Source organism: Lithobates pipiens, unplaced genomic scaffold (assembly GCF_037356315.1).
Source record: "Lithobates pipiens isolate NorthernLeopardFrog02 unplaced genomic scaffold, aLitPip1_a1.2 Scaffold_8, whole genome shotgun sequence".
Taxonomy (NCBI): Eukaryota; Metazoa; Chordata; class Amphibia; order Anura; family Ranidae; genus Lithobates; species Lithobates pipiens.
This window is the reverse complement of record NW_027507903.1, coordinates 257,260,398-257,267,093: the sequence shown is the minus strand read 5'-3', so window position 1 is coordinate 257,267,093 and position 6,696 is coordinate 257,260,398.

Below are 6,696 nucleotides of genomic sequence, written 5' to 3'. Positions count from 1 at the left end.
CACAATGTACACAACCTAATACAACAAAGAAAAAAATACCAGAACAGGCCAAACTCGGTTTGTACAAAAAGCTCATCCCTATTCATGGACATGCCCTGATATAATAATTTTAGCATGCAGGATCAGGCTGTCATTCCATGTACTCTGGACTGAGGGGATGGGAGGAAATAGCTGCAGTAGTTGTATCTGTTAAGTATAGTGTTAGTACACTCTTGCAATCTATTGACCTTTAATTTAACCTCCCCTTTCCCTAAAAAATATTGTATTTGAATTACTCTCTTAACCTACCCAGATTATAACTTGTATTTTTTTGTACATATTTAAGATCCTTTGTGGACATGCAATCTTGGTCCATTGACACCATTGGTGTATGGTACGATCGGGTTGCTGTGTCGCCCGGTACTGTCCTCATTTCCGGGAGTTGTGACATGCTCTGCAGTTATGACAGTTGTGACAGTTGTGACATATGTTTCTGATCCTGCATGCTAAAATTATTATATCAGGGCATGTCCATTAATAGGGATGAGCTTTTTGTACAAACTGAGTTTGGCCTGTTCTGGTATTTTTTTCTTTGTTGTATTAGGTTGTGTACATTGTGCAACACCTCACAAGAATGTTCAGGGCATCACTCAGGCTAGTGTGGTGGCAATTGGTGGTGGCAGATTACCCTTGCCTTATCTCTCACTAGAACAGGCTCCTTGCCCACCTCTCCTTTCATCCACATTCTCCATGGACTCCCTTGGCTCACCTCATATTTTCACTCCCTTCACAGGAGTGCTTCTCCATGGCTGCCCTGGTTGTAGCCTGTATGGGTCGCCTCTCCCGAGCTGCCCACCACAACTTCCGGTTGAGGGTGTCCCTGGATGGCTTTCAGCACCTGGCCACTCTACCACCAATTTATGTATCTGAGTAAGTAAACATGTACCTTGTGTAGGGTTTATTTACCCTTCCCATGTTCATGTTATCTATTACTTTAATTTGATTATTCATTTATTACCATTCCATTATAGATCCATCATGTTTTTACTCCTGATGAGTGGTTCAAAAACCACAAAACTCATAGAGCTACCAACTACCGTGTTTCTATCAACATTTATCAGAATTTTAAGCTACTACTGTATTACCTTTATGAACAGACCTGGGGAGGCAATAGGTAGGTCCTGCAGGCTTTACCGTGTCAATAATTTTACCCAATCTCTGGAATTTTATTGTTGTTTTATTATGCGCTACCAATGTTATTAATATGTCCAAATATCAATTTTTTTGACACCAATACTATATCTATGTACCAGCACTTTATGTATGTATTATTGTCATAACCAATAAAATTCCCACATATTCACCAATCAATTCTGTTGCTACCTTGTGCTTCACACAAAGTCCCCCCTCCCCTGTTCTCCTCCTCTTCAAGTATGGTGTTAGGTTTGTATAACCAACATATTAACAAATTTACATTTACCAAAACCAGGTAATATGAGGACAATTAATTAAATTTTTTCCCCAAGAGAGACTTTTTCAGATTTTCCAGGCTGAAAGCATAGAAACAGTAATGACTGCTATTATATCCGCCTTGATACCATGTAAATTATCCAAAAGGCTGCATTCACACCAGACGTGGTGGGACTGCAATGGGTGGTTTATTCTAGCATAGTCCCCCTGCATGATATTGCAAATTGTCTTGTCTCCCATGTGCCCAATTCACACCACTGTGTTGTAGTGGTGTGTGGGCACAGTGCACCAAAAAAGAGTAGTGCATGTCCTACCTTTTTTCAGCGCAGCTTGCACCGCAAGGAGGCCAATTGAACTTTATGAAATGCCCATTTGACATTTCAGTAAAATTGATGGAAAAAAGTAACGGTGTGGCACAGAACGGTGATCCCCACTGGACTGCACCACACACCATCCACTGCGTTATAAAGTGCTGCCTGGTGTGAATAGACCCTAATGCCGTGTACACACGATCTGACTTTTCGACTGACTTTGCAGCTGAGGTCCACCAGACTTTCAAACGAATGGACTTGGCCACACATGATCACTCCAAAAGTCTGACGGATTTGAATGTGATGACGTAGAATAAGGAAGTTCATAGCCTGTAGCCAATAGCTGCCCTAGCGTCAGTTTTAGTCCTTCGGACTAGCACACAGACTACTGGATTTTTCGACCCGACTCGAGTCCGTCGGAAAGATTTGAAACATGTTTTATTTCTAGATCCGTCTGACTTTTGGGAAAGAAAAGTCCACTGGAGCCCACGCACGATCAAATTGTCCGCCGGTTTCCGGTCCGCCGGACCTAGTCCATCGAAAGTCTGATCGTGTGTACGTGGCATTATACTTACAGTTCAAGTAATCCTAAAGCTTTGTTTTTTATCATAAACATGTCATACTTACCTGCTCTTTGCCATGTTTTTGCACAGAGCAACCCTGAATATACTCTTCTAGGGTCCCCCACATGTGCTCTTGGCTCTTTCCCTTTGTTGAGCACCCAAAGGCATTTCCTATGGGGGCACTCATGCAGGCTCAATCCTGAGCCATGCTGGCTGTGTCCATAGACACAGACAGCACGGATCAGCCCCCCCCACATTCCCTCATCGACAGGATTGGATTGATAGCAGCAGGAATCAGTCAATGCTGCTGCGGCTCTGTCTTGTGAGGAGAGAGCTGCTGTCCTTTGACACAGTACTGGATCAAGATTGGGTTCAAGTAAGTATAAGGGGGGCTTCCCCAAGACAGAAAGTATATTTTAGACTTGTCATTAGAGGAAAATTTTCTACTGGGGGAAAATATTCTGGTGACAAATGTCTAAAATGGAAATTTCTCTCAGTGAGGAGAATACCCCTCCCATCCTGTTGCACTTCCAAAAAGGAAGTGAAGAGAAATCACTTCAGCAGGACATAGACAGTAAAAGTAACCTAATATGGGTTTTAATCCTACCCTATTCTGTATGAAATAAACTTTGGGTATACACACACTTTAATCACTTCAGCCCCGAAACGATTTATCGCCTTAATGACCAGGACCAGGTCATTTTTTGCTATACGGCACTGCGTTGCTTTAACTTTTTGCTATAATAAATATACCCAATTTTTTTTCTGCATCAGTTTAGGCCAATATGTATTCTCCTACATATTTTAAGTGTTTCTTACTGTGGGGAGGGGGGGGGGGGGTGGACTGACAGGGAGTACAGAGAGATCACTGATCACTGTTCCTAATCACTATCTAGTTCCTAGTAGTGTCTAATCTTTCATGCAATTGAACCTCTAACTACCAGAAGATAACTTGGCTCTAGTCTATGATGATTGTTGAGCCCTAAGCTAAAATTAGCAATAGAATCCCAGACCAAAAGATACAGGATTAACTAAAATAACAGGATCTGCATGAAATCGACTATAAAATAAATAAACAGGTTCACCTACTGATATACTGGAAGGTGACTAATACACTACCTCAGTTGCATAGATCTAGCTATCTATTACTGTGTATATGAGATTATAATATTAGAACTATAATACGCTATGGGTAGCTGCAGTGAGATTGTTAGAAAATAGGAATACTTGTATAATAGTCTTTGCTTCTAGTTTGGGTGAAATACAACAGCAGCAACAGTCCCTGTATGCATAAGGCCATGTGGATCAGTTATTTGTCTCTCTCTCCACTTCTGCCTTCTGGGGTTTTAAAGCCAGCCTCCCAGAGACAGGAAAAGCTCATACATAATTATACATAACACTGTGATATTAGCAGCTAACAGTAGAGGGCAGCAGATCCCTATGCCCTCTATAACGATTTTCAAACATAGGATGTAAATACAAGTGCAAACATCATGTTGGCTTCCTTCAACATTCCTCATCAATGTGCAAAGTGCCTTTAAATCACTGATCCTGTCTGGAGCACATCAGCCATTTTCACATTGACATGAAAGCAACTGCAATACTTCTCACTGGCATTAGATAGATAAACAGAGGGCATTGTGCTAATGTACCGTTTATGAAATCTGTATATGAAATGCTTGTTTGGTCTAAGGGGAACAGAAAAAGCAATAATACTTGCAGAGGAATGTTAAAACCCTCTATGTCTGCAGGTGTAGCATAGCTCTTCCACAAGATTTAAGTGGCACGAGGGGCAAGAGGAAAGTCAGAGTCTGGAAGAAGACAAGGGTCAAGCAACATGTAGTGGCTTTTGCCTCTGGGATACCCAGCTTGAATCTGAAGACCTTAGGCCTGATCATGTAAGAGAGAAAGCTTTGCACCAAGGATCTTATGGCTGATAGGTGAGTACCACAATATCCCCTCCTTATATCCTAACTCGAAACAGAGTTGTTCTATATACCCTATTCTAGGATCTATTACACGGTTCCCTCCCCTCTTTCTGGGAATTCATTGCTTGCTACAAAACTGAGGTACTTCCTGTATAGGAGGGGTTGTATAGGGGATGACTTCCTGTTTGATTGATCTGCCAGTGTCCATTCACTTATAGGTGGTGCATAACCCACATAGTATTGAATATAACCTGCTCTGTGTCCTGTGTAGCAGGCTTGCAAACCTGAGCCACTGATGCCTTGTGGTAGATATCCCAAGATGCCTCCATACTCTTGGTAGAGTGTGCTCTTAAAAGAAAGGGTGTGCCTTTGCCATTTCAAACCATAGGCTTCCATGATTAACTGGTGGATCCAATGAGAAATAGGTACTTCCTTCATAGGAGAAGTTATGTAGGGGAGGACTTCCTGTTTGATTAATCTGCCAGTGTCCATTCACCTATAGGTGGCGCATAACCCACATAGTATTGATTATAACCTACTCTGTGTCCTGTGATGTACGATAAAGAAAAATACTATATTTATAATATAATAATCTATAAAAAGATGTGTGACCTTGTTAAAGTCTATTTACAACCAAAACTATTTTTTGTTTCTTTTAGATAGGGGGTTTGACGTGTTAGAACCTCTGTCAACATTGTATTATGTATTGATTTGGAAGGTTTATTTTTAATTCAATCCTATCGATTTGAGAGTACTGAAGGTGAGGGAAACATTTCCACATTTTCTCTCTATTTGAAAGGTGTCATACTAATCAAAAAGTGATGGGAAAACCCCCAACAGGGACACTGGCAGTAATAAAACAATGTTTCATAGTAGAAAAGAATTGTTTAGAAAATCTGTCAGGATTTTATTGCACTCTATGTCCCCATGAGGGAGTCCTAAGATGTATTATTTTACTTAAACCTCTTGAAGTGGTAACCTGTCACTCAGATGAGACATTTTTAACATTGTTAAATAAAGTCTACAAGCAGGGACATAATTGATCCTCTGCTTCCACTTGGCCATGGGTAACCTGTTTGCCTGAAGCACTGGCTTTTTTATATTTTCTTTCAAACCAAGTTGAGTTTTCTACACTGAGCTGCATTCACACAGACTCACAAAGTCACTCAAGGTCCCTGTGCAATGCATGCATATCTTATTGATCCAGCATAATTGTGAGCCACTGTCCCATATGTTTGTGTAGCAGCAACCTTTTCTACTTATTAAAGTAAAAAAACATCTTCTAATGCCGCGTACACACAATCTGAATTTTGGTCAGAAAAAGCTCTGATGGTTTTCGCTCAAGCTGTCTTGCACACACACGGTCACACCAAATTCCACCCGTCAAGAACGCAGTGATGTACAACACGTACGACAGGACTAGAAAAAGTAAGTTCAATCGCCAGTAGCTAATAGCTTCCATCTGGTATTTGAATCCGAGCATGCATGAGCTTTTGCACGTCGGAATTGCATACACATGATTGCATTTTCTGACCAAAACCTCTCCTCTGTCTTTTGCTGGCCGAATTTCCGATCGTGTGTGTGGCATTAAACTGAGTCATGCAGCTCTACTTCCATATCTCTCAACATTTTGAGCTGGGAACACCCATTAGCAAAAAGTACGTGGACAAAGAACACATCCTTGCAACATCCCAGTTATATGGAAAAGTGATACACAAAAAAAAAAAAAAATGATTGGTTAAATCCACAAGTATTTTTTACTGCTGCTTTTACTTTATACTGGCCTTTGAAATGAACACATGCAATAATTTAAAAGTTGCATGAAAGGTTTAGTGAAGTAAAGGTGCGTTTGATAGTTATAAAGTACATTTTTTTTTATAGAAGTCTATACATAAGACCAAAAAGAGGGACAACTGAAGATAAAAGAGGGACAGAGGGACTTTGTTCCAAAAGAAGAACAGTCCCTCCAATTCAGCGATAGTTGGGAGCTATGCTACTTCCCTAAATCTACCTGGTGCAGCCAAGAAGTTTTATTCCAGTAGCAACGTAAATGATGTTCATTGTAACGTTGGGATTGTTAGCAATCAATGCAAGAGTTTGGGAGCATATGCAAAGCCATTTAAACAAACAGAAAAGTCTTTATTTTCCTAAAAAGGGCAAAACAAACAAGGTTTTCCAGTAGCAAAGAGAAAATGTCTTAGCTTCAGCCCAAGTGACAAAACAAAAATCCACTGTTCTTCAGCACAATAACACACAGCAGCTTTTCACCCACTCAAGGCTTTTCCGTGCAGCGGAGAGATAACACATATTCAGACATTTTCCAGCAGAGCTCAGCAATTAAGCAGTTTTTCAGACACTTGTCCACTCGCAACTCCTACTACTCCGCCTCCGCTCTCTGGAGCAAAAAACAAATATGTGCATGTAGTATTATTTTTTTTGCATTTG